Source organism: Mya arenaria, chromosome 10 (genome assembly GCF_026914265.1).
Source record: "Mya arenaria isolate MELC-2E11 chromosome 10, ASM2691426v1".
NCBI lineage: Eukaryota > Metazoa > Mollusca > Bivalvia > Myida > Myidae > Mya > Mya arenaria.
In genome coordinates, this window is record NC_069131.1 from 40,281,741 (window position 1) to 40,302,010 (window position 20,270).

Consider the following 20,270-nt stretch of genomic DNA (forward strand, 5'->3'; position numbering starts at 1 on the left):
TTGTTGAAACTTTTAATACTTTATAACAATTTCGAGGTCTTATGTTTTTGTGGAAATCAGACTACCCGGCGAAAACCCACTTGCCCAGCTTGGGGATCATTTACCAAACTCACATGCGCCCAGGCCGGGAAACGAACCCGGGTTGCTATGGTGACACTTTAATAATAACAAACGCTTTATATTCTTAAATGTATCATTCTTCAATCATCCATTTCACCTTTATCTTTCTTATTCTTTTCAGTTAACGCAATCATATTTGACTGAATTTGAATGATGTTTAGTTGATACATCAATGGCACGATAAACATGGCCGAAATGTTAGAAATACGAGTGACTATTTTACTCTTTGCTACCTAGTTGCGTACACATTTATTCCAGGCAGTGCATTTGTGTAAGCATTTGTAAGCCGACCATCCACACAACCTTCATAAGAATCACATTAATTGTCTTTACATTCAGACATTACTTCGACTCGCGTTCAGTGCATACATGTGCTTAGCATTGTGCCTTTAAAAGAGGTACTTGTTAAACTGGGCTTGACCATGCAGTTTACATTTCTACCATTGTTTTATTACACTCGCATATCCCGACATTATAACATTTGTTTCGACTTCCTTCCCCCAGATTACCAACTTTGATATAAGATGCTTTCCTATCTATAAATTACATTTCAATATACTTGTTGACATAACGCACTGTTTGATTTGGAAGTACACAGCTAAAACTAAAATTTTAAAAGGAACAACTCGCACGAACTATGACTACTAAAGCCCAGGCAAGGATTATCACACCGACAGAAAAAAAACATGTTTGCTTATGACTTGAGTATGGTTAAATAAATTATTCTTATTTACTAAAAAAAAACGTCTTCGAAAATGAGCGAATAAAGTTAGTTATTTATGTCTATTACTTTATTATGATAAAACGATTGTTTATTTTATTGTAAACTATGTCAACATGTTATTTGTTATAATCCTTCCTTATTGAATGCAAAAATGTTAATATTTTACCAGGAAGTTTACCATACGATTTTATTTGACTATTGTAATTGGGTCTTTTTTACGCAGATACTAGTTCTTATATGTTTTATTTTCGTTTATTGTCAACGGGGACAACGATAGTATCATGTACATAAATACGAAATATTTTATTTGAATTAAATACCTGTGTGTAAATTATGATCCGAACACGTCGGTACACGTTGTTTCCATGAATATCTCAGGCGTTGATATGAACAAAATATGTAACACATTATGTATATTGTATTTAAAACAACAACTTTGTTTTACACACAATACATAAACCCAATGTGCATTTCACTTTAATAGCATTTTTTACACTACATGTAACCACACATACGTACGCCACTATTCCTATTCGTGCTTTTGTTTGAAGATTTGTTTTGAAAACGAATTACAACAAATGCCACGTCGATTTTGCAGTAAATAATTAATAAATTTTAATAACTGAATAAAACTGTCACGATTTATCTGATAGGTTAATTTCATTCTTTATTTGCATTAGTAGCTTTGAAATTTGCCACGATGGAATACAGCATATTTACCTTTATCTCAGCAGATAATGCATTTTGCAAAACATCTAAACTAATTGAATGTGTCGGTCTTTTCTATGTTCGAAGTCAAACTTTGATAATAATTAGAACATCCGTCTTTGACAAAACATATATAACATGCACCATTTGATTTTACTACGTGCACATATCTTAAAACGTAGTTCAATTGAGTTCAAATTATATAGTTCCATAGCTCCATAATTATTAACACACACACACACACACACACGCGCGCGCGCGCGCGCGCCCGCACGAACGCACGTACGCACGCACGCACGCACCCACGCACGCACGCACACACCCACGCACGCACGCACGCACATACACACTTTGTTGATTAAATGCAAGTGACAGAAAAATAAAGAAGTAAACTCACTTCATTATGTTTACCTACTGTCCAAACAAAACTTCCACAACATTTGTTATTTATGCTTTTAAGCTGTGAACAATTAAAAGTTACATTTTTTAAGTAAATATTTTAAAAAAGATAATCGAATCTTCAATAAAGGTACATAACAAAGTTGACATAACTCACGTTTATTTAAACAATTGTCACCGTATTGTCCAACTTCACAAACGTCACAGGTATCTCCTGTGTAAAAGTCTTTACAAGCACACTTTCCATCAGTAGCAGAGCACGTAGATTTTAAGCAGCCAGGACTACATGTTGCCGAACAGTTAATCCCATATCTACCTGCGATATATTTTTCACATGTTTCACCTCTATAATTTCTGCTGCAGTTGCACGATCCATCATTTGATTTGCAGATACTGCCTTCACAACCGATGCTGTATTTCAAAGAACACTTTGCTCCATACTTGCCATCTACACACGAGTCACATGTATTATTGGTAAAACCAGGCTTATATGTGCACGTTCCATCACGGTAACATATGTTACCATCACACCCAAAAGAGCATTTCTGATCACAGTTAATTGTGCTATACCGCCCATCTTCACAAACGTCACATTTATCTCCTATGAAAAAGTATCTACAGTCACACTTTCCATCAATAGCAGAGCAAGTGCTTTCTAAGCAGCCAGGACTAAATATATTTGAACAATCATTCCCATACCGATCTGCGATACAGTGTTTACATTTTTCACCACTGTAATTACTACTGCAGTTGCATGATCCAACTGATGGATTGCAAATGTCCCCGGCACAGCCTCTGCTGCATTACAAAGAACAGTTTACACCATACTTACCAGCAACACAAGTGTTGCATGTACTTCCAGTAAATTCAGGCTTACATATACACGTTCCGTTACGGTTACATGTTACGCTTCTGCAGCCAGAAGAACATTTCTGATTACAATCATTTTCGCCAAACCGTCCGTTTTCACAAACGTCACATTTACCTCCTGCATAAAAGTCTTTGCAATCACACTTCCCATCAGAAGTAGAGCAAGAAAGATTTAAACAACCCTGACTACATGGTTTTAAACAGTCTTCTCCATACCAACCTACGATACAGTTTTCACATTTCACTCCACTATAATATTCACTACAGGTGCATGATCCATCGGTTGGACTGCAATTATTTCCCACACAACCTCGGCTACATTGCATTGAGCAATTTGCTCCAAACTTGCCATCTACGCATGAGTCACATGAGGTTCCAGTGAAATTAGACTTACACAAACACGTTCCATCGTTGTTACATGTTTGGCCATTGCAACCAGAAGAAAATTTCTTATCACAGTTACTGTCTATTCCATAAGTTCCATTTTTACAAGAGATACAGTCATGATGGTTGGTACACGTACACGTTGGTGAATCACAAGTATATCTACATTCCATGGTAACGTTCCAAACTCCTGCTATGCACTCGTCACAAATCGACACCTCATTGCACTTTTCACAGCGGTCACCATAAAAGGGTATACAACTTTTACAAACCACGGCATTTATCAAAAATAATATCATATACATAAATAACCATTATGGTAAAAAGCATATGTTCAGGTAAATTTTAAAGATATTAGATATTAGTCCAATTTTACTCAGACCTGAAACATATGTCATTTATTACCGCGCAGTAGATATTTACTACCTTGATAGATAATCGAAACCAATGTTTTAGCTGTAATGAATAGAAAGCTTAACAATCTGAAATACCGTATATCTGCCTTATGCTCCCCCATATTAAATGAAATATAAACCAGTCGGTTGTTTTCAGGTAGAATATTTATAAATAAATAAAGGTAAAAGAATGTTCTATGTCTTATATATTACTTCGTTATGAGAGTATAAATAGTCAAGGCAAAAAACAACAACATATAATTGTATATATATAATTACGTTAAGATGATTTTTGTCATTTTTAATAACTTATACGATTGATCTATTGGATTGAGCATAATAAAAAAAAACGATTAACCCTTTGGGCACCGATCCACCCATGACTACGCCAAAAAATAAATAAAAAAGTACCAAAGTTAGGTTGAGTCGTTAACATTGTCAAAAACATGTAGTACAATTTTCAATATTCATTTAAATGTAAATTTTACAATAGTGTTGACATAGAGAGCGTTATGACGATATTTTGTCAATGTTTTTGGTTAAATCAAATGTATGTGTGTCATTCTGTTAGTGTATTTTCCTTCGATAAACATAAAGTTAAGGAGATGCTAAAGCGAAAATGTAACCCGTGCTAAATATATTTGTGTTTACAGCGAAAGTAGACAAATTTATATATGAAATGCAAAAAATATATAAAACCTTTTAGTGTAGTCTTTTAGTCTTATCATGAATATGACTACAGATTAAACAGATTGGGCGCATATGAGTTTGTTTGGTGGTCATTAAGCCGGACAAGTGAGTCCCCTGGTATTCCGGTTATCCACAGAACTCAAAACCACACTCTCGCCCAACATCGTGCCATTGAAAGTTACTTTGTATAAATAAATATAACTTTCTTAAAAACCATTATAAAATAAAAATAAATACGTTCAAACTAACACTCACGATGATTTGCCACAAGTTCGTCTTGCAGAAAAAGATATGCATTTTACAAAACATGAGCAAGTGCCTTTAAAATCTAAAATAAGTGGCAATATTTATATGTCTTTATTTTATTAAGTGTCGTTAAAGCAAATACATCTGTTATATAACTTGCATGCATGCTTAAAAATGAAAATAGCTAATCTAGCGCCAGAATGAAGTTTTAAGACGTAATAAAACTATTTTAAGTGGTGCAATGTCCTGATAAGGAACTATAAATCATTTGTTTTGTTTGAGTTTTCTTGTACACTTTACACCGCTATCGGATTTAAGGGCATTTGCAATACCGCTGACACACAGGTATAAAAGTAAACGCTTAAGATTGATAGGCTTAGGGTTTGATATAAACACACACATAAAATTGATATATGATTACAAGTGCATAACAGTAGAAATATAAAAAACTCGTGTAGTCTGGAGTCACATTTACTCATGGCGGTTTCATCTCATTGCTTCCTTTGTTCTGTTACAAAATGTGTTAAAGAGTTAAAATATTTTCGAAATTTGCAGTTCGAAGCAGCATTTTATATAAATATTTTCTAAAAAACTTAAGCTTCGTTCGCGACTATCCTCGCACTTATGATTTATTTGATCAACAAATTAAAGGTCTCAATCTGTTTTATGAAAACTAACTAGAAATGTTCACGACTTTTACAGTCATTTTGTGAGATGTCTACATGTATGTATCGAAATTAGGATATAAAAAACAAAGTCACTCTATCATTGGTGGGCAGTGAACACCGTAAGTAGGCTCACACTACTGTAATTCATTTTCATTCTGTGACAAACCGGGAAGTAAATATACGAAAGATTTCATTATTAGCTTTAAGTGTTAAATAAGATATAAACCAGCCGCCTGCACTGCATTTCAATGTTTACTACTATGCAGCGGAATAAAATACATATCAATTGTACCCCTTGACAAAAGTAATACAAACACAAACATTAATAAAGCCGACTCAATAATGAGGTTATAATACTAGCTGTATTATTATTATTCCAATGTAACAGGAACCTGTCGAGCAGTCTAAAATTAAACTGTGCGCTGTTTGAAATCACAATGGTTTTACAGACATTAAACAAGGGACACTCACAGTCACAATTAATTATTTTCCATTACATGTTTCGATACCAATGCAACTCAAAAAAGTTCAATGTTATAGTGCTAACGAACTCAATTTGTTTCATTAAGATATTAATCGATTGGGAAAAATCAGATATACTGTAATTGATCTCAAATGAGGACAATGTCGAAAACCATTCTGTAACAGGCGTGTAACAGTTTTCCCGATATAAGAGGATTAATATACCACTGAAAATAAGGGATAAAAAGACAGCAAAACATGCTTTTGACATTGGGAGATGCAATAGTATATTGTATTTACTGTCATTATACCTTGGTTGACTTTTCTACATTCTATATATATCTACGTTTGAACAATGAAGTTTGGCGTAACAATTTACCCTTAAGCCTTTGGGTATGTTAAACCCCTTTACGAAGAGTGGTACGGCGTCATTTTGTACATGGAAGTAACATTTAACATACTATTTGGTTAAACATTCCTATACATACATACCGTACTTGTTCCAATATTCGTTTAGATAATTTGATAATTGAGTTATTCTACAGTTATTGGGTTAATCAGAAATGTATATTGATGTACACAGTAAATGTACCTACATGATAACCTGTTTTGTCATCTACCATACTGAGCTTACCGGGTGGCTGGTTCTTACTAACACAAACTATACTCCTCCCCCATTGGCTGACAGAGGCACTCCTGTCGTAAACTGCTGCCACCATTTAATTTAATGGCAGCTGATTTTTACCCCAAACCAGAACATTTCCATATTAACGGGTAAGATAAGTATCCGTACTTTTAAGCGTAACTTGAAAAATCAAGAAATAAAGGAAGCCAAGAGACATATTATTTGCGGCAGGAGTTTTTAAGATGACATCATTTTCTAATATAATTGATAAGGATGAAATTTTAGTTTTGATCATAGGTCATTCTTGTGAATTCCTTGGGTTTTTTTTTTCAAGTAAGCCTTGCATTAAATTAAATAATTCATGCATATGTGTTCATTAATAAATATTCATTGATTCATTCATTTATTCATTAATTAATTTATTCATTCTTTCATTCGTTGATTCGTTCATTATTTTATTTATTCGTTCGTTCGTTCGTTCGTCCGTCCCTCCGTCCGTCCATTCGTCCGTCCTTCCGTTCGTTTGTTCGTTCGTTCATTCATTCATTCAGTGTGGAATACGTCCGTATTACATTGGGATGGAATACGGACAACTGTGTTTTGCGACAAATATTGTTTGTGGATATAGGGTGGGTAAAATAAGAAAACTATTATTTCAATTAATATTTTCCGTTGTCAAAAATATAAGTGGAATGACAAATAACTAAATAATGTAACCTTAAATTTGCAAGCTTTTCGTAGTTTTATCCTTACCATATATTGCAATAATTGTACATTATGTTAAACAGTTAGTTTATTTAATTTAGTATTTATTCGTGAACATACACATGCAATTTGTTATCGTCGAAGAGGGATGTTTGTTACCACTCATTGCCAACTTTGGAGCTATTTGGTTATTGGCTCAGGGCCAGGTTCATTTCTATAATAGAACCTCTAAAACTGTACGGCAGGATATTCATAATTGAGATCTGATAAGACAATTTGGCATTTAGATTAAGATCAACACACAGAGGTTGTGTACAATACATGTTTGTTTTTTTGTTGTGGTTGTTTTTTGTGTGTTTTTTAGGGGGGTGGGGGCAAGAATTGGGCATGATTGAACAGAACTGCTCTTCAGGGGAAACAATAATTGATAAAGTACTATAATCTCGAATCATCGCTGATAAACTTCATCTTATAATCCGTGTCTCTTTGAAGTCTATAATTGTTCCTTAACAAAGACGATTAACTAAAGCCATATTACATCTGTATTATAACATTTTGTTATGTTTTTTTCTTTGCAGTGTTAAACAAAATTGATTGTGAAATTTCGGAAAGGGACAGATAAAATGAAATAATAACTGCTGTTGCTATCATTTAGTATCGGCCTTTTACGTTTACAAGTTTAAGTGTCATTAATGTTCATTCTCATTCATCAGAGGTGTGATAATGATAAATCTATGGCATTCATATAGCATTATCACTCTGGTGAACGAGAATGTTTATGTTGAGAGAATGTGAAAACATTAATTATAAACATATGCATGAAGAAGAGAACATTCCATGTTCAACATTATAATAAATGACACCCACATTTCCGGATTAGTACGCTTTTTGCACTTTTATAATTCAAAAGGAATCCATGTAGTTGTGTTCTATGGAATCAATAATTAAATGAAAAGGTTCGCATATGCAGGTGTCCATGAATTATTACCTATGGCTTCATGGACTTCTATCCTGTGTATTGTCAATTTGACAGGTATACCCTGATTATTTCATAGCACGTTGATTTAATGACATTTTTGAAATCGACGCATACTTAGAGCTCTCGTTAACTAAACATGCTGACAAAATGTGATGTAATAATTTTTTGGCCAATTAAGAAAATAATATTTACGATATATTGGCTAGGTTGAGGGCAAAAATGTAGACCAAAATGTATACAACTAAGGATAAGAACTTAAGCATAACAAATGAACATGTTGACTCAATGTAGATAAGCAAATTACTATCTTTCAATACCGTTATTTATTATCTTCCATAACCCATATCTATTTTCAATATTGCCAATTATTATTTAAACACTAAAATTTTATAAGAAAGGTGTTTAATTTTAACTGTCTCACATCGAGTATTATTATTTCAATTAAATAATAATGATATAAGAACATACAGTCAAGCATAAATCACAAACTGTTTTTAGATCGAACATAGGATCACATTCCATACCCAAAGTGTCATTACCATGCCAACCTGCTGTAATAATGCCACAGGAGGGACATTAAAACCATAACGATACAGTTGAATACACAATTTCTGGGCATCGATATTCTTCTTATTTTTACATAAATGTTCTAAAGGACCATATCCCCTAGAAGCTAAGCGATCGAATGTCTATAAATAACTTTAAATAGCAAAGCAACTTTAGTTCCTTCTTTATTCAATGTAACTTTTTGTAATCAAAAATCCTAAAAAGGACCAGAATGTAAAAATCATACAATTCAAACAAAATTATCATCTTCAAGGGCATGTCTATATATTAACCAAGAATCCACTATTGTATAAATAAATGTCACTATAACTGTATAGTATTCTGTACTAGAACTTTTAAAGAATAGTGCTTCGAAAGTTAAACACCTCGAACAGTAAAACAATAGTTTTATTATTGTTTGACCTGCGTTGCGTTTCTTGACCTCTGTGATTTCTACACATTTGTTGTCATTCTTTAGCCGGTGTTGTCATTTCCGGAACGACGCTGTCATTTCTTTAGCATCACGTTCGAGTATGAGTGAGACTCTGGATTTATTGTAAGATAATCCATTGAAATATTTTCGGAATTTTCACTGTTTGAACTTCCAGCGTGTCCTGTCCGCGGGAATGCTTAGCGCAAGTATAAAGAAATCGGTCCTTTCCATCCGGTTCGAGCCAACGATAACTTCGAGCCAAACGAGTTCGAGCCAACGGGGATTGACTGTTAACGTCATTTTGAACAATTACTGAAGCATTAGGAAATAAAACAAATACAAACATAAAATGTTAGTCAAAATTATTGATACATACTGACGTTCCTGTTTTACTATTTTAATACATAATAACAAACACACTAATTATGACGTATACTTTATACCAGGAGTTGCAGTATCTTGCTCGTTTTCATAGCCTTGTGCTTTCTTATGTGATATTCTGAAGTTGAAAGTTTAACACGTTTAAACCAATGCTGATGTGTCATTTGCAATTAAACAGCATTTAAAGTAAAATATTCTTACCATTATTTCAACAAAGTAACAACTACACTCGGATCATTCAGTGAAATTTGTAGGAACATTCGACATATCTGCAAAAGGTATATAACTGGACATGATCAGTGAAATGAACGAATATTGAAATCAACATATTATAATATAAAATCCCATTTGAGCGAATGGTGCAAAAGAAAGTAGGAGAAAAACGCCAAAAATAGTAATTTTATTATAACGACTAACCTTCGTCTGACCAAAACAGTTAAAGCGACAGCAGCCACTAGCACTACTACGGCACCAGTAACCCCCCCCCTCCAGTAAGTGCACCAGTTGGAAAGTTGTCTGTTTTGTTGGGGTGATTCGTCTCAGCTAATATATATATATATATATATATATATATATATATATATATATATGTTTTTTACTGCAAGCAAAATCACATACATTTTGTGGTGATAACTTTTGCACCTTACGGAATGCAGAGCGGGAGGTCTTAAAGCAATATAAAGAATCTGATAGTTTATGGGTTTTTTTCATGTTTTCGGTAATGTTACTGTAAGTATCAACAGTAAACGCACACGGTGCTCGGATAAAACTTTGGCATCGTAAAGTAAGAATTCGGAGCAGTTTTTCAAAGTTCAGTTCCCATTTTCATGTTTAACAAGCATAAAATAAAATGAATATTTGTTTATTTGAGTGAACGATTGCATTACATTTCCCACTGTGACAACAAAAATAAATAGTTCACTAATTATTTAGTCCAACATTTGTCGGTCACTTGTGCAAATCTATATTTAACTGAAACCAAACAGCATTCACTATGTTAGCGTTTTACTTAAATTGATTTAGAAAAATAAACGCGTCATATTCTAAGATATGTCATTTTGTCAATCGTTTATTTCAACTTTATCTTGCTTACACTTAGTGTTTACAATATCACAATATACATGACCTTAGTCGTATGTAAACTAGCGACTTTGGTATTTTTAGCAATCTTGTTGAGTACACAGCTGGTTTAACGACAGTGTATATGTGTACACAACTACTCGTCGCCAAACCGACCATGAACATGTTTCATCTTCGTGACAGTTTTACAATCACACGTTCCCTCGATTGAAAGGCAAGGGATTTGCAGACTTGCCGGAGTGTATACCTTAAACAGTTACGTCTGTATATATCAATATGAACACATACATTGCATTAACACCAAAATATTCATAACTGTCACACTTTCCATCTACTGAGTATATATAGATTAACCTGTTTTAAACAGCCATTTCGATATGTACTATCGATTAAAGCTTCGCATTTCACACATTCTAAATATTTTGAAATAAAACCATAAGCTGTCCATGGACTTTCAAGTTTCCGTCTCGCAATCATGACAGCATGACAAAAATCAGTTTCGTGAATAACATTCTTCAGCACAAATAAAACACACACTCTCAGTACAAAACAGGCGTTTGCATTGATTTATTGTCGTATGTGAGTGCCTGTCTCTCGTGCTGTGTATACAACGGCTTAGAATTAAGCCATTTACCAGTGTGTTTGATAGATTGTTGGCTACTTGGCTTGTCATTGTAACCAGTTTTCCATTTTTTAATATCTCTTAATATGCTATATCAGTACATCTATGTCTACTTAACCCTGACGAAAACGTCTGATAACAGATATTTTGTAATTCGTTCTTAATAAAGAGACAGGTAGTATAATTGGTGCACATGCAGATTCTAGAATTACAATTCGTCGTACAGTTTTACCATTTCTTCAAATGTTAAAATTGGCACTAAACACACTTTCATTGGTAAGTCAAACAAAATTATAGTGATAATTTCTAGAGGCCTCACAAGTTTATCAAAGCGAAAAAGAACTTGCCAATGTCTGAACATATTCATTATTCTCTTTTTTTAAAAAGACACAACACGTTTTCAAATATATATGAATAACGTAATCTGCGTAGATGTAGTACTATAATACGAACTGTTTGGTTCAAAACTATGTCAGATGTTATTATCCTGCCTTATTTACGGCAAACAGCTTGCACGATAAACCTTCACAGGAAGAAAATCACTCAACTTTATTCAATCATTTCTAGTATAATCAGATTTATTTTTACGCAGTTATTCAATCGTATATGTTCAAGGTAGTTTATAATCGTTTATTGTAAATGGGGACAATTTTTGAATCAGTAGTTTAATGTCAATCAAGGCGTATGTGTTTTATATATGTAGGTGCAATTTATAATCAAAACACGTTGTTATACTCTGCCTTTGGTTATCTCAAAAGTTAGTTTCAACAAAATATATATTATATAATGCTAATTGACTTAAGAAACCTAGTTTTATACATGAAACAGATACACAATACGTGTTTCACTTAAATTGCCTTTGTCACATTTCACATATATGACACTACCCGTACACTAGCTTCTGTTTAAAATTGATTTGTGAACTTAAAACACTAATTTGCACACACATCATGCAATAAATAATTATTAATAATACTGACTGAATAAGGACAATCACTATGTTCTAAACGGTTTTTAAATAATTCTATATTTCAGATTGTAAATTGGATATTTGACTCGGTGGTTCAGGATATATGATCTATTTGAAAGACATATTTGAACGGTATTGTTGTATGGTTGTTTATATGTTTCAAGGCATATTTTGATTGTGAACTGTACATGTTATTTAACCTTAACTTAAATCATAAGCAATACATTTGTTTAAAAAGTGACAAAAATGCATAAAGGACATATGCCTGAGCGAGTCGCTGTGAATTCTTCTTTGCCGCAATATTAACGAGTTTCCGTGATGTCAAAAGTTGACACTCTGTCGAATAAATGCAGAAGTGACATGTAAGACAATCTAAAAAGGGGTATGCATGACGTTATCTTTAAGGTAACAAATAACAGAAAGGTAAATAACATCGATGACGAAACTTTCCTAAGCAGCCCCGACTACATGTTTTTGAACAATCATCTCCGCATCGACCTGTGATACAATGTTCACAATGTTTACCATTATAATGCACACTGCAGATGCATCATCCGTCTGTTGAACTGCAGGTGTTCCCCTCGCAACCTCGGCTGCATTGCAAAAAGAGCAGTTTGCTCCATTCTTGCCATCCACACAAGAGTCACATGTATTTCCAGTAAAATTAGGATTATTCGCCATTGCATCCAGAAGAACATTTCTGATCACAGTTATTTACACCGTACCGCCCTTCTACACATATGTCACATCTAACTCCTTTGTAAAATATTTTACAATCTCACTTCCCGTCCGAAGATAAGCAAGTATTTTGTATGCAGCCCGGACTACATTGTTTTGAACAGTCTTCTCCATACCGATCTGCAATACAGTTTTCACATTTATCACCACTATAATTACTGCTGCATTTGCATGATCCATCTCTTGATTTGAAAATATTCCCCTCACAACCCGGATTACATTGTAAAGCACAGTTTGCTCCATATCGACCATTTACACACATGTCACAATTACTTCCGGAAAAATAAGGCTTACAAATAGCACAGGTTCCGTTATTGTAGCATTTAGTTCCATGGCAATCAGCAGAACAGCTGTTTTTGCATTTACTCTCCAATCCATAATACCCGTCTATGCAAGAATGGCAATTTGTATAGGCGGAACATGTGCATGTTGGAGGCAAACATGTATACGTGCAGTTTGTACTTGTGTTAAAAAATCCTCGCTCGCATGACTCACACTGATAATATGAATTACAGAAACAACGAGGATATCTGCATTGCATTTCACATTTGTCACCATATTTCCCAGGTGGACATTTTTCACAAACCACGACACTTATTAAACTAAACGATATTAAAATGATTAGCATTTTGATATGTATTTTATGTTCATCTAATCTATCGATAGACTTCAAACTACAGTCAGAACGGATACATTCTTTATTCATCACCGCACAATATGTTTGAATTACTTCGACTGATATCCGAAACGAATCGTTTCGTTATGTCAAACCGGGAAGTTAAATGTCAAAGTTTAAAGAATACTGTGAAATCATTAATGTTCGTGGGGCATTAATAGTCGTGGTTTTCGTGGGTAGGGTGATCCACGAATTAAAGATCCCACGAAATATAGACCCTTTATTCACCTTTTCAACTGCCATGTTGTGCATACTAGTTTATTCGTTAAAGAAGTCGCAGTATACAGCGTTTATACCTGTCTCACTGTGTATATTACTATCTTTGTTTTGTTAATAAATTATATCTGCCTTTAACAAATAATAAACCAAATCAATTAAATGTGTTTTTTATGAACCAAATGACAGAAGCACGTGTTTAAACGTGTGCTGTTAATAAAATCTCCAGGTTTACAAGATGTGCGTGATGAGTGTCGGTTATTTTTTTATTTAATGAAATAATTAATCGATTACATTGGAGGTTACTGAGCACCCAACGTGACAAAGTACAAAACAACGCGTTCAATATGTTTATTAAACAAAAACGTGTGAATAAATATTGAAATTATCCTGTTAATAAAATATAAGCACCTTTTCGGTGTTTTCACAGTTTGCAAAATTCTTAATTGGCATTCAATGGCTTCCCTTATCTGTATTTATCATCAGGAAGCATCTTCTTTTATGACCTTAATTCCCAATTAAATCGATAATTGACATCGGTATATGCACTAATTGGCATCTCGTACCACTTTAGCGAGTGTCATAAACCGTGTTTTGGAGAAGACGAAAATCACGGGCCAGCGCGCGGAGATTATGCAGACGATCTAGGACGATTATTTTTTTCAAAAATGAAAAAGCACGAATTCAAGTACCCACGAAATTGTATTTTTTCGGCAAACCACGAAATTTCATGCCAACGAATATAAATGATTTCACAGTATTTGACTAAATCTCCTTTCAAGATCAGAGATGAGATAAGATATAAATCAGTTGTATGTATTTAAGTCGAAGATAATCTTTAATGTAGCTGTTCAAATACCCCCCATTTCTTTGTTTCCTTGTCCAGAACTAATACAGTTGCAATTGTTCATTGATTGAACCGGATAATAGGTGCATACTATTAACTGTAATATTTAAATGTATACTTCAGGGACTAACACATCAGTTTAAAATTTGAACTTATTAAAATGTCTAATATACTGTCCCTGTATACAGCCTATCATAAATCTGTGCGCTTGTTTCAAGCACATGGGTCAACACAGACATTCAACGATACTGTACGCATAGTTGCAAGTCAACAAAAAACACAATATTTTTTCACGACAAATTCGGTACCAGGAAGAAATTGAAATGCCACAATGTAGGGGAATTTGGATTGGTTCAATAAGTTTTTGATTGGCTGTGTGTTTATGAGATGAAGAAGAACTGCAAATAATCGTAAAAAGGCAAAGTTCAATGCCATTTTGCAACGTAAAACAGTTTCCCCTATCGTCACTAGCGCATCCGGGGGGGGGAGGGGGGGCGCACCCTCCTCCTGAAAACGTCCAAGTTTATATTTTTATTTCAAGAAAGGTGATAAAAAGTAATAACATATCAAATCTTAAACCCCCTGCCACCACTTTAAACCAAATAAATTTCGGTTCTGAGGAAGAGGTGCAAGTATAAAGTGTGGGGCGAATTGATTTATGTGAGGGGAGAGTTTGAAGGCAAGACATGCTTGTAAAAAGGTGGAATAGTACAAGTTCAATAAAATTTGTTTGACTTCAACCTTAGTTAAACAATCTAAATTGTATAAACATGTGTATTGTGACAGTCAATCAATTGTGTGGTAGCATGGTATTATATTTGACCCTAATCACGTAGATATTAGAAAACTGTCTGGCACTACAGTTCATATTTCATGAATTAAATTGATATGCAAATATCAATATTACTTCATGAGTTATTTCATTCTTAGAAATAAACATTATTTCTCAAGTCAAGCCAAATACCAGTGTAATCTCATAAAATGACTATGCATACAGCCTAAGAGTTCTTATTTTGTAATCCCAATATTGAATATACAACCTGACTCAGTAAACTTTCTTGCCAGAACCCCTGATAATAGAAAACAAAAACAAAAAAGCAATGGTATGTATACATAAAATCAGCGTAACTGTGCGGAAAATAGCGTAAAACTGCATTTTTTTAATTAAAGAAAGTGAGGCTGCGAAAAATGGAGGAAGTTGGTAGCGGAATTCCGCAGAACACGGCGGAAATATATGCCAGAATGTACTGAACTTATTGAAACATATGCAATTTTGGCTTGCAACTAACCATCAGTATATTAATACATTTACTTGTGTAAAGGCATTTTTTCACAAGATGAAATCTAAATCTAAATCATCAAATAGTAAGTTGACAGTAATAGCGTTCTGTACATAAAATCCTACTTCATCATAATTATTTGTAAGAATACTGTAACCGTAAACATTCTGAACAATTCTGAGTCAGAAAAAGCCTATTCTCACAGTATATGATATTATAGGGTTAATACACCTTTTTGAGGTCGTTACAATCTGCAAAGGCCCGCAAAATGGTTTACAGCCCGAGTGCCTAGCATAAAATACAGACCATGAGAACCGTTTATGTTTAAAAAGGCTGTTAAATGTCACGAAAATGTAAAAAAATAGTTCAAAATAACCTCCAAAACAGGTGCTTGTGTGATGTCATTAGTGATGTTATTGAAAAAGTTTTACACTAAGCTCGATTCGGGCCCAACATAACTCGGCAGTTGCATTTTTGTTTCGACGCCCTTGTTTGTAGCGTTCATTCGTTTGGAAAGTGTTGTTTTAATGGAAATTGACCGGATTACTGGGGGGTTTTACACACAATACCTATTGTGAAATTGATTAATTACCAACATAGTCCTACTTTAACCATTTTTTTGTTTTGACAATTAATGGAATCATGTCCATATTCGTCGTATGCTCTAAGTGAAATCGACAGAAATAAGTTCGAAGGAGTTGAAGTGAAACATAGTCAATAGTCAAAACAACTGCAGAAAATGCAATCTAGTAAACACACATCTAATTGCCAGGAAAAGACAACCAAAAAAATGTAAGTTGGATGCGGTTTATTTAATTTGTTGATATTTGTATAAAGCTATATATGCTGAAATTTGTTTTTGTTCTAACTTTGGCATCGTCGACCCACTTAAGTTCAGAAACCAGGTCGCTCAGCTGCCACTGTTATGATGCGAGCCCTGAAAGCGCTTATGTAAAACAAAAAGCCGATCGTTTAACGGCACGTGAATTTACTGAATAATGCACGTTTTCTACCGATAACGCCCGGGTTTTTGCGTTTAATCACACCACGATTACGGACCGAAAACACACATTTTATGCAATAAATATGTTTAAAAGCTGATTGCAGTTACTTTCAATATCTTATACGGTTAAAAGCTGATTGCAGTTACTTTCAATAACTTATACGGTTGAACAATGAGATGGGACAACACAAATTAGAAGTATGGCATGCTCAACTGGTTTTGGCCAAGTTTGAATTGTGTCCCCATGTCTCCACCAAGTGCTACGCCAAACGATAATTCCGTATACTGAAGAACAGATCGTTTAGTTCAACATTCATAAATATATAGGGTATTTGTTCCAATATTTCTTTAAACGATTCGATGGCGTTGGTTTAAATGACATACTTTATTGAAAATGCAAATCAGCTGATTTTGTTTGATATAAGTAAGGCACAGTAATACTGTTACACAAAGCATACAGATAAAAATTTAAGATTCAAGGAATAATTAGTGTTCTTCGATTTTATACTGGATTGGAAATCCCCTCCAGTGACGTGATAGCAGTCCCTAACTTATGCTTCATGGGGTTCCGCTATGGAATCAATGATTAATTGGAGCTATTATTTGGATTATATTTATCAAATCACGAGAATTATACATCAATAAACTTGTTTACCTCAACTATGTAAATAGTGCATTGATTGAAGTAATATGGATAGATCGGTGCTTAGATTAATTACCCCACAAAAGCCGCATTCAGAGCATCGATATAGCTGTCCTTTCCTGCTTGCAGGGTGAAGTTCACATTTATGTTTAAACACTGTCGGAAATACGGAGGTATCTTTTATCATTGTCCGAAAATGTCGAGAGAAGCTTTCCCTCTCAATCATTGAAAATGAACGAAAAATAAAATATATAAACGACATCACATGGGTGGATCGTAATTTTCTTGGCAAACCGGTTTCCCTTCACTCTTTACATGGCTTATTACAAAAGCAAAATTGTGTCGGTGCTATGTTGAGTACTTTACGAAGCATCGACACCATTTCGTTACGGTGAATTACCCTCAAGAGCATGAAGTCAAACCGGTTGGCAGATAACGCTTATTTTTATTCAAAATTTTCTTAAACCTGTACCCCTTCAAACTTGCATTGTATAATTATAGACAATTACGAGATAAATCATCAAAATATATTTCCAAATAAGTGTCTTGTACCTATTCAATTTGTTAATTTCATTTTCGACCAACTTTGGCCTAAAAGTCTATCGCCAAGATATTTATAACCACTCTACAATATGGTAAAACTTACGTTTTGTATTTTTGCTGCACACAAGCACACGCACGCACGCACGCACGCACACACGCACGCACACACACACAGACACACACCCGCGGACACATCTGATAAAACATGGTACATTAAAGCATGCTTATATGCAAGCAACTGGGATATGTCAAACGTAATAACCAAAACAAAATATTGATTGATTTATTGACATTTTTGGTAATACATATTAAACTAGGTTATAAATTTATGACTAAATATTCTTGAAGATAAATTTTCCTAACAAGGTACAATTCTAAGACAGTCAGTCGTGGAATTATGGATGTCGAAGCAATTACGAAGAAATCGATGGTTTTATGGATTTCAAACATCAATGATAGTGGTAGAAATGTGCGATATTATCACTAATATATTTTCATACAGAACAGAACCGATACGTATCAGTACGTACTGGCGTTATTATTTACATATCGTTTTATTTATTTATTTTTATTTATTTTTTAAATGCATACACTACTCAGATATGTAAAGGAAAATATGGATCATTTAGAAATTGACTACATAAAAAATAAAAAACGGATATGTTGACTGTTTATTCTATATTTGATTGCAGTTCAATTCATAATCTTACACGGATTTTGGTCAGTCCGGAAAAAAAGTTCAGTCTAGTTCCGTTAAGAAAATAGGTTCATATGTATAATTGTCACATTCTATTTACAAGTTTACTTTTACTTATTTTTTGTTGGACATTTTCAATATGTATCCAAATATCTTTTGTTTTTAATAATTTAAATAATAAGTATTCATTGACAAACGTGAAAGGAAATGGCCAAAAGTGAAAAGATGATGACTTAAAACAAATTGTAATACTAACTTATATTATACGTTATTTTGCTTGTGTTTACCAACGATAAACTGCAAACTTTAACTTTTCATATACTGTAACCTGTGGGATAAAACAGTTCGGTTATAAGCATTTGATCCGTTTACAATATAATCTGTAAGCGAATATCTGGAAGGAAAATGTACAAAACATATATATATATATATATATATATATATATATATATATATATATATATATATATATATATATATATATATATATATATATCTTGGTATACAGTATACTAGGATCTTTGGTAGCCGATCATTTTAATTGTATTGTATTTCTTTAATAAATTCGAAAAATAACAAGACAAGAACATTGATGTACAAGTAAACGCTCGTGGGCTATTCCTTTCCCTACTGCTACTGTGCGACTGCTACTGTGCAACTGTTACTGCTACTGCGCAACTGTTACTGCGCAACTGCTACTGCGCAACTGCTTCTGCGCGACTGCTACTGTGCAACTGCTTATGCTACTGCGCAACTGCTACTGCACAACTGCTACTGCACAACTGCTACTGCGCAACTGCTACTGCGCAACTGCTACTTCTACTGCGCAACTGCAACTGCTACTGCGCAACTGCTACTGCGCAACTGCTACTGCGCAACTGCTACTGTGCAACTGCTACTTCCCAACTTCTTCTGCACAACTGCTACTGCTACTGTGCTACTGCGCAACTGCTACTGCTTCTGCACAACTGCTACTGCGCTACTACGCAACTGCTACTGCGCAACAGCTACTGCAACTGCAAATGCTACTGCGCAACTGCTACTGCTACTGCTGCTGCAACTGCTACTGCTACTGCTACTGCTACCACAACTGCTTCTGCTACCTCGCAACTGCTACTAAACAACTGCTTCTGCAACTGCTACTGCTACTGCAACTGCTACTGCGAAACTGCTACTGCGCAACTGCTACTGCGCAACTGCAACTGCGCAACTTCTACTGCTACTGCGTAACTGCTAATGGAACAACAAGAACATCTACTACTACTACTACTACTACTACTACTACTACTACTACTACTACTACTACTACTACTACTACTACTACTACTACTTTTTCTACTACTTCTACTACTACTACTACTTCTTCTGCTAATGAAACAACAAGTTCATGATATTTACAATAATCACATTAAACCAAAGTATAACTCATTTACACAGTGATGATATTCATTATGAAACGCAAGCTTCAACAGTCATTATATTGCAACAGACATTTATTATATCAATACAAGCTTCATTCGAAAAAATAGTGAAAGATATGAAATATATTGTACAATGTGTGTGTGGGGGATTTGTTTTCACTTTTAATATCTTACTGAGATCTAGACAAACAAGTAGGTA